Source organism: Arvicola amphibius, chromosome 7 (assembly GCF_903992535.2).
Source record: "Arvicola amphibius chromosome 7, mArvAmp1.2, whole genome shotgun sequence".
Classification (NCBI taxonomy): domain Eukaryota; kingdom Metazoa; phylum Chordata; class Mammalia; order Rodentia; family Cricetidae; genus Arvicola; species Arvicola amphibius.
The window spans coordinates 21434784-21449771 of NC_052053.1; the positions used below are offsets into that span (position 1 = coordinate 21434784).

The 14988-nt window shown below is 38.2% G+C and overlaps 1 protein-coding gene across 1 annotated transcript in view; it reads right to left on the bottom strand.

The window, feature by feature from the left end:
- The window catches only part of Psmd14 (proteasome 26S subunit, non-ATPase 14), an 80603-nt gene that overhangs the window by 50593 nt on the left and 15022 nt on the right, over positions 1–14988 (bottom strand). The gene's annotated exons all lie outside the window — the stretch shown is intronic.

Below are 14988 nucleotides of genomic sequence, written 5' to 3' on the forward strand. Positions count from 1 at the left end.
TATAAAATACAAGGAATTAAAAATATTACTTCTATAATAAATTATTATCCAGCTTACAAAATAAAAAAAAAATCACTACAGCATCTGTATTCTTCTCCCTTGACTATCAGCAGCCACTGCACACCCAGATGTAGCAATTATTCTAATTTGCTGATTAGTGAAGGTTAAAAAAAATTTGGGGGGGGGTTCCTTATTTTGTTTTGTTTAGCCATCCCCGACATGCCCAGGCTGGCCTCAAACTCTTTATCCTCCTACCTCAACTTCACAAGTGCTGGAATTACAGGCATGCCCCAATTTATCTGGCTTTATCATGTACTTCTTTATTGTATACAGGTGATACAGCATTAAAATTGTTTACTTCATCATTCATTTAGAATATACAATTTCTCAGCTTGTTTTTCCTTTATTATATCAGTATAAATTAATCACACTAATATGTGAAGATCATTCATGCATTTTTACTACACAGTATCCTACTGTTAAACACAACCATGTATACCTTCTGCTGCTGCTAAGACAATTATGTTCAGTTTGTTTATGTCTTTGTTTACTATGATTAAAAATGGCTCGGCAAACTACAAGCTGTGGGACAAATTAGCTATTTGATTTTCTCTTTCCTGTTCTCCCCTTCTCTACTACAGTTCACTGTTCAGCCCAGGTATGCTTCAAATTTGCTAGACACCTGTTTCGTTCTCCAGAGTACATAGATTATAGGTATGTGCCATCGGGGCCAGCTCCTGAATTTTTCATCATTTAAAAACGGTAAAAAACTTTCAGAAAGTAAAAACAAAAGCTTAGCTGTTAGGAAGGGTGGGAAGATTGGCTATTTGTTAAGATGGGCAACATCTGTGCATCTCAAAATGTTTCGTCCTTTAGGCAGAAAGAAAATGATGCAAGAGAAATATGGATCTTCACAAAGGAAAGAGCAACTAGAAGTGAAACTCCATGGACAGAATCTTTTCCTTCCTTAAATCTTTTCATGGGTAATGGACTACCGGGGAAAAATGACACAGTAGTTTTACAAAAGCAAGTCACTCACCTTTGATTACATTAAAAAAAAAACCTGAATATACAGACTCCAACAGGTATGTCTTCAATGTTCATAGCAGTGCTATCCACTCTAGCCAAGGGCAGATAGCCCAACTATCCACAGAAGACAAATGAATAAAGAGAAAGTAATAGTAATACACACATAATGTCAGAACACGGTCCAGGACTGGAGCCAAAGGAGAACGCGTAGTGTCTGTGAGAACACTCCAAGAAAACAAGAGTTTTGTGACCCTAGTTTCTTCAAGACACAGAACTGTTCCTAGAATGTGTTTTCATAGCAGGTGTAGCAGATAGGAGTGAGTTTTCTTCAGGTTGTTCATTACTGTTTGTTGGTGTTACTCAATTAAATGTTTAAACTATCCTTTTTATGCCTCTATGGAAAAACATGTTTTTGCCACATGTGGCTTGTCTTTGTGATTGTAGAAAGCTTCACTCACAGGAACTTTATTCGGGTGATCTTTCTTACCCCTCAGAGTATAAATTGTCTGAGGCTCTGAATAAAGTTGACTATTGCATGAGACAAGGCTGACTCATTTATCAGCTCAATTCTCCCAGGTTCTACCACCCCTAGCGTGGTGACAACATATAATGAATTATTATTCTGCCCTAAAAGGAAATGAAAATTCTGAAATCTACAATACACACAAGACATATGTCCCAGTCACATTCAGAACAGGAAGCACAATGGAAACTGACAGAGAGCAGAGGCAGACTGTTATATACAGTTTAAATGTAAAATGTCTCCCCCAGTTAGTCATTCTGTTTGAAAAGCTGTGGACCCCTTTGGACGTGGGGCTAAGCTGTCTGTCAGGCAAAGGGACATATGGCAGGGCTAGAGGATGATAGGTAGTCCTTATTCTCGTCCCAAGACTCAGTTTCCTGATCACATTAGATGTAACGAGCTTTGTTCTTATGTTTGCCACCAAGGTAGGAGCCACCATCACTATCAGCCTTCCCAAGCAAGAAACTGTGAACAGAAATAAATCCTCTTTCCCAAGTTGTTTCTGCTCAGGCATTTTTGCCCTAGCAAAAGAACTAATGCAGAAAAAGATAATCCTTGTTTAATGAGCACAGAGTTACAATTTAAGAAGATAAAAAGGGTCCAGAGAAGCTCCATGGTGATTAGCTGTGATGCAATTTGACTGAGCTGTCTAGTTTTATTCAACTTGGCACAAGCTAGAGTCATTAGCTGGCGGACGTGTGTCTATACTGACCTTTCCCTCCCTAGACAATATAGTATGACTACTTTCATAGCACTTTCATTGCAGCAGATGTCACACGTAATCTAGAAATAATGTAAATTACACAGGGGTCTATGCATAAATACTAGTAAAAATACTGTGACCTTTGATAAGGTACTTGTGCACCAGAGATTTTACCTGTGGGTGATTCTAATACTTGTCTCCCATGGATATCCAGGAAAACTGTACACACTTGTGAAAGATTCACAACAATCAAGATGCTGAACATCCATCATTCACGGTGCTTATGCTCCTCAGCAATCTACTTGTTGTGATCCTTTTATAGACAGACAACTTTCTGCTGTGCTGTCATCATACATTAGTTTTTTCCCCTATGGTGGTAATAAGGGAATCATACTGTGAATACCCTTTATTTGGCTTTTATTACTTTAAAGACGGTCCCTGACTTAGAGTGGCTCCACTGATATGATCAGATTGTGATAACATATAGAACTGTGCGTGTGTGTTGAACACATTCTCCTTCCTAGGCATATTTACCATATAGTACATTATTCACTATAGTCAAGAGAATACCAAACCTGTCTTCCAGACTGCTAACATTCCACATATTGATCCCCCTTTCCACTTACCGGATTCTGGGAACCACTATCATCTACTTTTATGAGATCAACTTTTTCACCTACATGTATATAAAATCACATGTTATTTTTGTTTCTGTGCCTGGCTTATTTCACATAGTAATGTTCTCTAGGTCTACCCTATTGTTTCAGCTTTTCCTACTGTTGAATGATGCTACATTATGTACATGCATCACATTTTTTAAAAATTGTTCAGCCACCGTTGAACAGTCATTTTGATTATATTGTGTTGTTGTCCCCCCCCATCTCCCGTCCCCGTCCCCTTGCTGTAACAAATACTTGAAGTTAGGAGGCTTATAAAGAAAACAGATGTATTTAACATAAGCTGTAGAGCTCTAAGCACAGGACACCAGCATCTGTTCTGGTTTGGTGAAGACCTTACAGTAAGTGGCATTTACATGATGGCAGGGTGTGCAGGAGCAGCCGACAAGCTAATGTGTGGGAGAATACACGCATTAAAGATGCTCAGAGGAGGTACCATGCTGGCTTATTTAAAACAACTCAGTTTGGTGGTTAACTAATCCACTCTCATGAGATTTAATTTATTCTCCAGAGACCCATACATGTCCCTGAAGAGTACTGATTATCCTTTGTTTTAAACACAGGAAATATTACTTCTTAGCCTTTTAACTAAATCAAATGCAAATATGAGGAAATAAAGGTAGACAAATAATTTGTATAAGCTACAGGTCTAGAGATACAAGACCAGGATGGCCTCAAACTCAGAGATCTTCCTGTCTTTGCCTCTCACGTGCTAAATGTGTGCACCCTACTATAACCAGCAAATTCACTCTGAAAAGCACATTACTGTGGTTCAAAGTCAATTGCAGTGGCATCTGTGAATGACAATGTACACTGCTAACCCGACCTAACACTCAGGTATAGTATAGAAGATGACACCACCTGGCAGCAATTTGAAAAATTTCTTCCCAAACTAAAATATCAACGAGATACCAATGGTTTAGAATCAGAAAGCCTACATCTGAGGTTGCATCTTTATTGCTTAAAACTAAGACTCACTTTTTTTGTGAATGGTGCTAATCATACCACATGGTACTGGTTAATGTAAGGATTAAATGGGATAACATATGGAATACATTTGGTATAGAGCCTGGCACATAAGTGCTATTCCTCCTACTACTTCTAACAATAAACCTTTAATACTTAAGATTACTGGTGTCTACCAAAAAATAGCAAATCTAATTTCAATATAACATGTACACTTAAGAAATATGTACTAAATTCAGACATAAAAGTTCGATACTTTGTTTTTCCCTGAACTGAGTTTAATACACAAATATGCTTTTTAGGTAGAGGCTTAAAAAGATAGGAAAACAAACAGAACACATTTCCCTCCTGCTCATACGAATACAGAGCACATCTGAAACTGATTCTTAATGTGGATCCTTGGAAAACTTTAGGTTACTGATTTCAAACAAACATTTCATTTAAAAATTTAATTTGAATACGCTCTAGCTCTTTATTTCTTCAAGCATATACACACGTCATGACATACATGTAGAGGTCAGAGGACAAATGTGGGAATAGGTTCTCTCTTATAATATGAATCTCAGTGACCAAACTCAGGTCAACAGACTTGGCAGCAAATGCCTTTATCTGATGAGTCACTCACCATCCTGAATAAGTTATTTCTAAAGTTTAAACATTCAAATGACAGTGCTAAACATTGACAAGATACTTTTAATATAAGCTCGCCTGTGACCAAGGCACTAAGTTATAAATTTAAATAAATATATATAATTTCTTTTTTTGGTTTTTCGAGACAGGATTTCTCTGTGTAACAGTCCTGGCTGTCCTGGAACTCACTCCATAGACCAGGCTGGCCTCAAACTCACTAATATCCACCTGCATCTGCTGCCTGGCTCAAATATAATTCTAAGGGTTTGTTTCAAATAAGCAAAAATCATTGTAAATACTAAAGAGACAAATTATATCCAAATTCATAGAAATTTTAGGACCTAAAACTGCTTAGTCTAAATATTATAAGCCTTTCCTTTCCTCCCCCACCCCCCAAAACAGGGCTGTCCTTGCACTCATAGACTGGCCTGCCTCTGCCCCGCAGAGTGCGCCAGCATAGCCAAAAACTTTTCCACTGCCTTGTGTTCTACTGATAAACCAAATGCTATTCAAATCCATTCAATTCTGTATCCAGACAGTGACTCTGCCTAAATTATCTGACTGACAAAGCATCACTGACAACATGAAATGCACAGTTTTGCCAGCTGATACACAAACTGCAACATGAGCATAATTTACAGGAGGCCACACGAAATTCAGGGAGCTCAAGTAAGTAAAGGGTGGAGTGACAGGCCATACATACAATCTAGTGAGTTAGCTAAACCTATCCCAAAGGTTCCAGCACATTCAACCTTCTCACAGGCCTCTGGGCTTGTTTTATGTTTCTGTTGTCAATAAAGTAACAGCAATGTTATCATTACCACCTCTCACTTGAACCTCTAGCTCCATGTGACAGATCCATTACATACAACTGTGGAGCAGATACTACTGCATCTGTGGTGATTTGAATGAGATGGCCCCATGTGGGGGGCACTTGAATATTTAGTATCCAGTTGGTGGCAGTATTTTGGGAGCTTGGGAGGTGTGACTGTGTTGCAGGAGTTATGGTCACTCTTTGAGTTTTCAAAGCCTGGTACCGTCCCCAGTTTGCTCTCTTTCCTTCCTGTTTGAGAGGCTCTGCTCCAGCTATCGTGTGTGCTATGCTGCTTATCCCTAGGACTCACAGGCACAAACAAAAACCTTCCTTTCATAAATTGCCTTGCTCATAGTGCCTTAACACAGCAACAGAAAAACAGCTAACAATACCTGTTATAAAAGAAGTTTAGACTCAAAGTTAGTTCATGTAAAGCCTGATCTCATATCCAAAGCCTGTACTATTTCTACCACACCACGCTAACCTATTCTGAGTAAATACAACCATCCATCCTAGAAATTTAGCTTCTGGAGGAATGCATGTGTACCTCAAAGAGAAGCTTATTACAAATCTGTCTGTAAACCATAGGATAGAAACACCTGAAATGTGATAGAAAACACGTGTTTACAAAGAGAGGGCTGGCTAAACACGTCACATTCCAAAAGAGCAAGGCTGAGTTAAAAACAAGCTTTAGAGCTGAAGACCTAGCTCTGGGTTAAGTGCGTGCCTAACATTCACAAAGCCCTGAGTCCATTCACCAGCATCAGGTAGGGACCTTTATAGAAAGAAAAAGAATGGAATAATCCTCAGAATTGACTATAAGTGTATAATACACTGTCCAATACAGTAGCCATTGTCTCAAGAAGCCATTTAAACATATTAAAGTTAAATAAACATTTAGTTTTTAGTCACTATCAGTTACACTTCAAAGACTTGCTAGCCATATGTGTTTCTACATATTTCTACCTTTTCCATTTCATACACCTGATGAAAACTCCATCAGACACAATTGACAGGCAGTATCTTTGAAGGTAACAACTATTTCTAGAGAAGGGAGCAGGTATGGTAGGGACATGCAGAATTCAAAAAATGTAACTTCTGCATTCTGCAAAATATCATATATTTAATATAGATATATTTAAAAGTTAATTATTTGCCTATATAAAAACACCTTGCTTGTTTCTCATACAACACAAACTTCCTGATTTATGCTAAGTAGAAGCACAAAAGGCTGAGAAGTTCTCAGACTTAACAGAAATTAAGAAACAAAAACCACCTTCTTGGTATTTCTAGAAATATTTTCAGCCATTACCTGCATATCCTTAAACATTCATTTATTCAAACTATTGCTTGGGATGTGATGAAACTATCACAGAGTTCCTACTTCTGAGGAGTGCAGAAGAAAATGCTTAGGAAGTACTGCAGTGACAGAGTTCAAAGGCACATGGCAACATCCTATCCGGCAAAGAAAATCACAGGTCACACAACTGCATCTAATTCTCGTCTCCTTTTCTATACTTTGATTTATTTACTACAGAAGTGCACAGAAAAGCAACACAGTCTTTCAGTTATAAACCATTTTCTCAAATGTACTATTTTTTCAAAGTTATACTAAAGTTACTTGTTTACAATGTCTTGATTTACTTACTAAGAAAAATCTACTAGTCAGTTAATGTTTATCTATTTAGTACTAAGCATTTTTTTTTTTTACAAAGGAGAAGAAATACCACCCAAACTTTCCAAAACAAAAAAGAAAACGCAACCCAAGACTCCATACTACAAGAGTTCATTGGTGCCACAGTGGCGCAATCGGTTAGCACGCAGTACTTATACAAGAGTTAATAATTTTTTCTCATGGGAACTGTCTACATGCAGGAGTTAAAGGCCTGGAGATGATGAATCTACTTTGGGAGAATAAAAAAAAATTAAACCCAAATCACCTATAAGCTCACACTACATTCTCCAGCTCTTGACTCTACAATGGATTTTAGTCCTTATTTAGATCTTGCCCAGCTCCAGAGACCTGTCAACTGTTCCCCCACATCAATATACTCTCTCTGCTGTGGCCATCTGTGTCAGCATGAGCAGAGAGGTGGGTCACGGATTTCTTTCCTACACAAACTAAAGACCAGAAAGCTTATTCAAAATCTAGAGATGTGACCTTCTGAGGAAAAGCGAAGCCTAGCAGCACAAGCCGCCCTCCACACAGGACTGTCACTCAGACTCTAATGTCTAAACATTTCACAGGCACCTAAAGAATCAACCCAAGGAAAGCACCTACAATACAGAAGGCCAAGTCATAAAGATACACAACAGTGAGAAAGGATTTTTTATTTATAGAAATTTATGTTTCTAAGTTATTGAACAAATTTTAAAATGTAAGTTACCAATAAATGATTTAAATCCTTACAAAATGTAAAGGACAAATGCCAAAGTCACTTCACACAAGTACTACATGAGAAATCGCAGCACTTATGTGGCCTTAGGCTACTATACACTTGTATAAAGGAGACATTTGAAAACGAGCTTTTATTGATGGGAAAGTACAAAGAAACTTGCCAGTGTGCCAGCTCCATGGCCAACAGGCAGTGAGCACTGCCTGACTGCGCCAGTCAGATCACCAACCACCATGACTGTGAAGGCCATGAAAGAAGCTGTTAGCACTGTGGTTTAAAAACAGCACAGGCCAGAGCAACAGATTAAGCAGAACTTTACATCGGTGGCAGGTCTCCCAAGTTCTCTGGATGCCACAGAATTCATAAGTGGGATCAGTATGTTCTAAAAAAACATGGTGCTGCAAAAGGAAAAAAGGTTCCACAGCACCAAGCCGTGTAATACTTGAAACCTCGTCATCAAGTGACAGTTTTCAAGTGCCATTTATGATGCCCTAGTCTGGAAACAGCCCAGCTAACCCATCTGATCAGCAGTTTCACAGATGGAAGCACTTGATGGCTAATTGGCAAGTCTATTATTCAAATAAACCAGCTCCCGGTGCCTCTTTTCCACTGTACAAGTCAAGGTATAACCTAACGGTCATTGTATTAACATGAGAGGCTTCTTTCCCAGAAGAATTTTTTAGGAAAACAACATAATTTGGCAATTAGTTTAATGCAATAACCCATTTGTGAGTAACAAAAAAATGGTTGTATAAGAGTCAGAAATGCAAACCTTATTATAGAAGTTGTACTATTTGAAACCTCAACTTGTATCAACAAGCCCAGATACACATGATCACAGGAAATAAAATAAAAAATATTCTCATTGCTTAAATATCCCCAATCATTGTTAAATGACGAACAACCTCTCTTTTCTATTCTTAGGGCTTATGTGCATTATTTTAGTTATGTGTATGTGTGAGGGTATGTACATGTGAGTCTAGTGCCCAGGAAGGTCAGAGGCAATGGAACCCCCCTAAACTGGAGTTACAGGTGGTTTCAAGCAATCTGATGTGGGTATGGGGAACTAAACTATAAGAGCACTTGCTCTTAACCACTGAGTCCTAGAACAACCCTTTCAAACTATCTTTTCTAAAAGTTATAAAAAAAAAACCAAGTATATCACTCTTCACCCACATTATGAGTGCTTTGATTTTATTAACTTTTGAAGCATATAGTAATAACAATATAGTTTATCTACCTGAGAAAACATTAACTATACAGGCTATGGCATCTGAAGGATCTCTAGATACATTTCCTATTAGTATATGACTCAAACCATAGTATGGGAATAATTATCCCTACCCTTGCAAGGTTGTTATGACGAATGAGTGGGAAGACTGAGCATATAAAAATCTCACATCAGAACACCTACTATCCCTGTACTCACCTGACCCACTTCTATTATGTACTAGATAGGAATCTTGACACAATGTTCAACATTTAAGCAGATTCTCTTTCAGGACCCACACATTTGCTATAAATTCCATGAGCAATGACTCCTAATTCCGAGTACCTGATAGTCTTCCTATGTGACTACCATTTTTATAGTAGATCAAACTGAGAGCCTCTAATTAGAGTTCTGCAGCAAAACAGCAATAAAATCGGTAAAAGGAAATATATACAGGAAGCAGAATCTGCAAGGACGAAAGTAATGACGATCAGAAATGGGCAAGAGGCTCATACTAAAGCAAAACCAACTCACAAGAGTGTCAGTTACATAACGGGAGCAGAAACAAGAAATTTGCTTGTTTTCAAATAGAAAGAGGCCCCTATCAGCAACTAGATTTTGTCACTTTACTATCTAGTCTTTCGGCAGTGCCAGTGGTCAAGCCCAAGGAACTCCGTTGTCTGGGGAGTGCTCCATCACTGAGCTATACCCTAACCCTACCATGCTTCTTTTCCTATATGAGCAAATTCACGCACTCTCAAGCGTATGCTCAGGTGAGCAAGAGGGCTAGAAGAGTGTGGGGTCCCTCGGAACAGGAGTCATTCATACCTGAGAAGAGTGCTGGTAAAACTGGGGTCCTCCTGAAGCAGGAAGAACCCTTACCACCAAACATTCTCTCCAATCTTCCATATTTCTTTTATATATGCATTTTCCTTTCAACTATTCAAGCTCTAATGCTTCCAATACATAAAGAACTAATTAACGGGGGGCCACCCTAGACAAGAATGTTCTTAGGGGTAAATATAAAGACAAGAATGAGAGAAAAGGAAGGTTATCATAACCATCCATTTACTCCATACTGTCCTTAGCTGCTCAGCTCATTCATTCTACAAGCATTCTCTCTCGTAGAAGGAAAAGCTTCTGAAATCATTGGTAGCATTTAACAATGTAATGCTTAAAGGAACCTGTGGAGACCACTCAATGGCATGCTTTTGAAGCACTCAACCTAGACGATATCCCACATGATCATGAAGGTGTGAGGTGAAGGACAATTCCAGTCCTGCATGTCCAACTTTTAGGTGGGTATGACGAACACAGAACTATCTTAATAATAAAAAGAAATAAAAACTTATAAATTCAATATGCTAATTTAAGATAGAAAGCCCAATGTGTGCCAGTAAGATGTTCAACAGCAAAACACATGGAAAAGCATGGTAGTAGGTGCCTGTAATCACAGCACTTAGAAGGTTTAGGTGGAGATTCTTTTACAGCCTACGCTACATGATAAGACCCATCTCAAACGAAAAATAAACATAAATAAAATAATATGGAAGAAGGGGAAAGAAACACAACTTGGATTTTTAAGATCATAACACCTCCCAAAAATGTGGACTATTAAGATTATACCACAATGTCTGAGATTCCTGTATCAAACATAGGTATCTTTTGTCTTCCATCTCATAAAAAGATAACCAGATATACAGATCCATCATTTCACTCTTCCTCATAATTATAATTTTATCTCATCAGAATCTGATACTCTTGAGGACAGTTTCAGTATAAATAAAAATATATCACCACTTCTCTTACATTCCAAAGAACTCAACAAATCGACTCTTATAACTTCATGTCAAAACTGAAATTTAGTATCCACAATTCAAAAACCTCACATCTAGAATGTTCATAAAAAAAAAAAAAAAAAAAAAAGCACAGATTGGCTGAGGGGTGGTGCACTTGGGAGGCAGAGGCAGGCGGATCTCTTTGAGTTCGAGGCCAGCCTGATCTACAAGACGGCCAGGACTGTTACACAGAGAATCCCTATCTTAAAAAAAAACTGAAACCAAAACAAACGAAACAAATTAACTACAATGCCTCCAACAGGAATTGTTTCTACTTATTTTTGAGTACCCTCAAGAGCAGCACATTTCCACAGTTTGGTGTCTTTTCAGATTCACACTGCAATAACTAGAAGGACAATGCTCCCAGAGTTCCCCTCTGACCCGACCTTTCTTCTCCTTCAACATACATCCAATCAGTGGAATGATTGGAAACTAGAGGAATTAGTTTTGAAAACAACAAAGGCATCACATATTTTTGCTTTGTTTCTGTAATAAAATCACTATTATTTGTAGTTAGGCAAAGAAGTAAAACTATCAAAATAGCTTGATGTTTCTCTACTTATCAGGCAGGAAAAAGTCAAGTTAATCTAACAGTATTTAGTAAGGCTCTTTTTAGTCTACAGCCATAAAATCCTGAATGTACCTAATCCGATAAAGTCCTTTGTAAGTGTATGGGGGAATCACATCAGAAACTAAAACCAAAAAGTTTTCAAAAAAGGTAAACAGAGGCCCTTATCTGGATGAAAACCTATCAATCAGTAGAAACAATATAAACAAAAGAAACTCATAGAAAGCCTTTTGAAATGTCTATTTATCTCACGATGCTACACTAGTTCTGAGAGCAGAATTAAAACTTTGGTTTCAAATGCGCCGGCTACAAACGTTAACCTCACTCAGTGAACCATGCGGCTCCTGCCACTGTGTCACAGCAGATCCAGCAGACCCGCAGGGCCTGCCTGCCTCTACTTCCACCCTTACTTACCTATACTCCATCTTCACAGTTCTTTCAGAACACCAACTCTAACCAGGCATCATACTTAGTTACATGGGAAGGCAGAGGCAGGGGCAGTTAGTTCTCAGAATTTGAGGCCACTCTAGTGTCTACATAATAAGTACCAAGCCAGACAGAGTCACATGGTGAGATCCTGCCTCAAAAATAAATAGATAGATAGATAGATAGATAGATAGATAGATAGATAGATAGATAGATAGATTTTAAAAGGAAATAAAAATGAGGCCATTTAATGTGATTTAACATTTTAGTATTGTTATATTTATTTTGTTTTAGTTTTTTTTTTTTTGGTATTTTCTCCCCCCAAAACAGGGTTTCTCTGTATAGCCTTAGCTGTTCTTGGTTGTCCCAGAACTTGTTTTATAAACTAGGCTAACATCAAACTCAGAAACCTATCTACCTCTGTCTCCCAGCTGCTAGGGATATTGTAGTTACTTTTTCTATTGCTGTGACAAAACACCACAACTCAAACAGTTTATAAAAGAAAACATTTAATTTGGAGGCTTATGACTCCAGAGGGTTAGTGTCCATGATCATCATGAATGTAGGCATGGAAGAGGCAGAATGGGCAATGGAGCAGTAACTGAGAGCTTACATGTTAAGACAACCACTAGGAGAGAAAGAAAGAGACAGACAGACAGAAAACAAGTGCTAACTAGAAATAGCATGGGTTTTTGAAACCTCAAAACCCATCCTCTGATGGAGGAGGGTCATCTGTCTATGTGTTACTTTCACTGGTTAATAAAGAAACTACCTTGGACCTTTAATAGGACAGAAAATTAGGTAGGCGGAGTAGACAGAACAGAACTGTGGGAGAAAGAAAGCAGAGTCAGGCAGACGCCTCAGGCAGTCGCCATGCCTCTCCTCTCCGAGACAGACGCAGGTTAAGATCTCTCCTGGTAAACCACCCCTTGTGGTGCTACACAGATTACTAAATATGGGTTAGTCAAGATGTGAGAGTTAGCCAATAAGAGGATGAAACTAATGGGCCAGGCAGTGTTTAAAAGAATACAGTTTCCGTGTATTATAAAGCTAGCCAGTGGCCGGGAGCCGGGTAGTGGGAAGCAGCCCACCACTCCCATTCTACAATCCTCTGTGGCACACCTCAAACAAGGCCACACCTCCTTATCTTCCCCATGCAGTTTCACCAACTGGGGACCAAGCATTCACTTATGAGCCTATGGGGGCCAGTCTCATTCAAACCACCACAGATGATGATATTTGATTGAAATCCCAGGACAAAAGACACAGAAACAGGAGGATAATGAGTTCCAGACCAACCTGAGTCACCGATTTCATTTAAGAAAACCACAAAACTAATATGGTTTTGTCATTTCTCTAATTTAGTAATGCTAAGTATCTTTTCATGTTCTTGTTGGCTATTACAAGCACCTCATTAAATGAGTTCTATTTCTCATTTGTTTGTCTTAATGATGTCATTCTGCTAAACATGCAGTACTTTTTTTCTTTTTCCTCTACTGCTAGACTTAAGTGTTAAGTCTGTCTTTCCCAAAAAGAAAGAGTAACAAGGCTGACGCTAGCACTGGTGGCACACACTTTTAGTCACAGCACACAGGAAGTAGAAGAGGCCTCCCTGGTCTATATTAAGTTCCAGGACAATCAATGATACACAGAGAAACCCTGCCTTAAAAATAAAAAAGTAAGTAAGTAAATAAATCAGGAATACTATCCTGAAGCAGTCAACTTGTAATCTTTTAAGTTGTGCTGCTCTATCCTAACAGTGTAAGGATACAAAACTTTCTTTAAAAACAAAATGGTCTTTTAGGCCTTGCTTCATCTAAAATGTGTTTAGCAGTCATGGTGGCACACATCTTTGATCCCAGTGCTCAGAAGGCAGAGGCAGGTGAATTTACATAAATCTGAGGCACAACTGGTCTACATAGCAAGAAGTTCCAGGTCAGTTCTAAGTATACTAACCTTATAGCATATGCCAGAAGTTCATTCCTTTCAGGCTGAATTAGATTCCATGGTGTAAATGAATATATACCACACCCCATTTACCCATTCAACTGTTAGAGGACATTTGGGTTGTTTCCATCTTTTGGTTGCTATATATATTTGCTTTAAACACTGATATTCAAATATGTTGTAGTCTTGCTGTCAATTCTTTGGTCCTACACTCAGAAATAGGACTGCTGTATCATAATGAAATTCTATCTTTAATCTTTCAAAAACTTACCACACTGCTTTCCATGACAGCTACACCATTTCATGTTCTCTGTCAAGGTGCAAATGTTCCAATTCCCCATGTCTAACAATGTCTACTTTGGTTTGGAATGATAATAGTCACCCAAAAGGTATATTGTCCAAAACTATAAATTTTGATTTCCTATGTAGATGATTCAACCTATCTGATAAATATTTTGTGCATACATAAGGATGGGATACAATTTTCATTTTCCCAAATACTGAAAGCCACTTAATTCAACAGCATTTAATGACTAGGCCTTCCGCTTCACCAGTAATGCCACCTATATTATAAACCAAGTTCTCATAATACATGGGTCTATTTCTGGGCAGCACCTTCAACAAATGGTGTAGGTCAAACTTGTTTATGCAGAAGAAAGAAAATAATCCATATCTCTCACCCTGCAAAAAAACTCCAAATAGATCAAGGACCTCAATATAACAACAATATTCCTGAAGCTGATTATGTTTAGAACAGAATGTGAGAAATAGTATTGAACTCATTGCCAGAGGAAAGAAACCAACAGCTCAGGAACTAAGACCAATAACTAATAAATGGGACCTCATGAAGCTGAGAAGCTTCTTCACAGCAAAGGACACCAACATTCAGGCAAAGCAGCAGCCTACAGAATGAGAAAAGATCTTCATCAATTCTATATCTGAAAAAGGGTTAGCATCTAGAATACATAAAGGAAAATGAACATCAAGAAAACAAATAACTCCGTTAAAAATAGAGTAGAGAACAGAAAATTCTCATACGATGAAACACAGACACTGAGAAACACTTTTTAAAATTCTCAATATCTTCAGCCATCAGGGAAATGCAAATTAAAACTACTTTGAGATTTCATCTAACTCCAGTTAAAATGGCCAAAATCAATAAAATAAATGACAGTACATGGTGGTGAGACCGCAGGGAAAGGGGAACACTTACTCATTGCTGATGGGAGTGCAAAGTTGTACAGCTAATATGGAAGTCAGT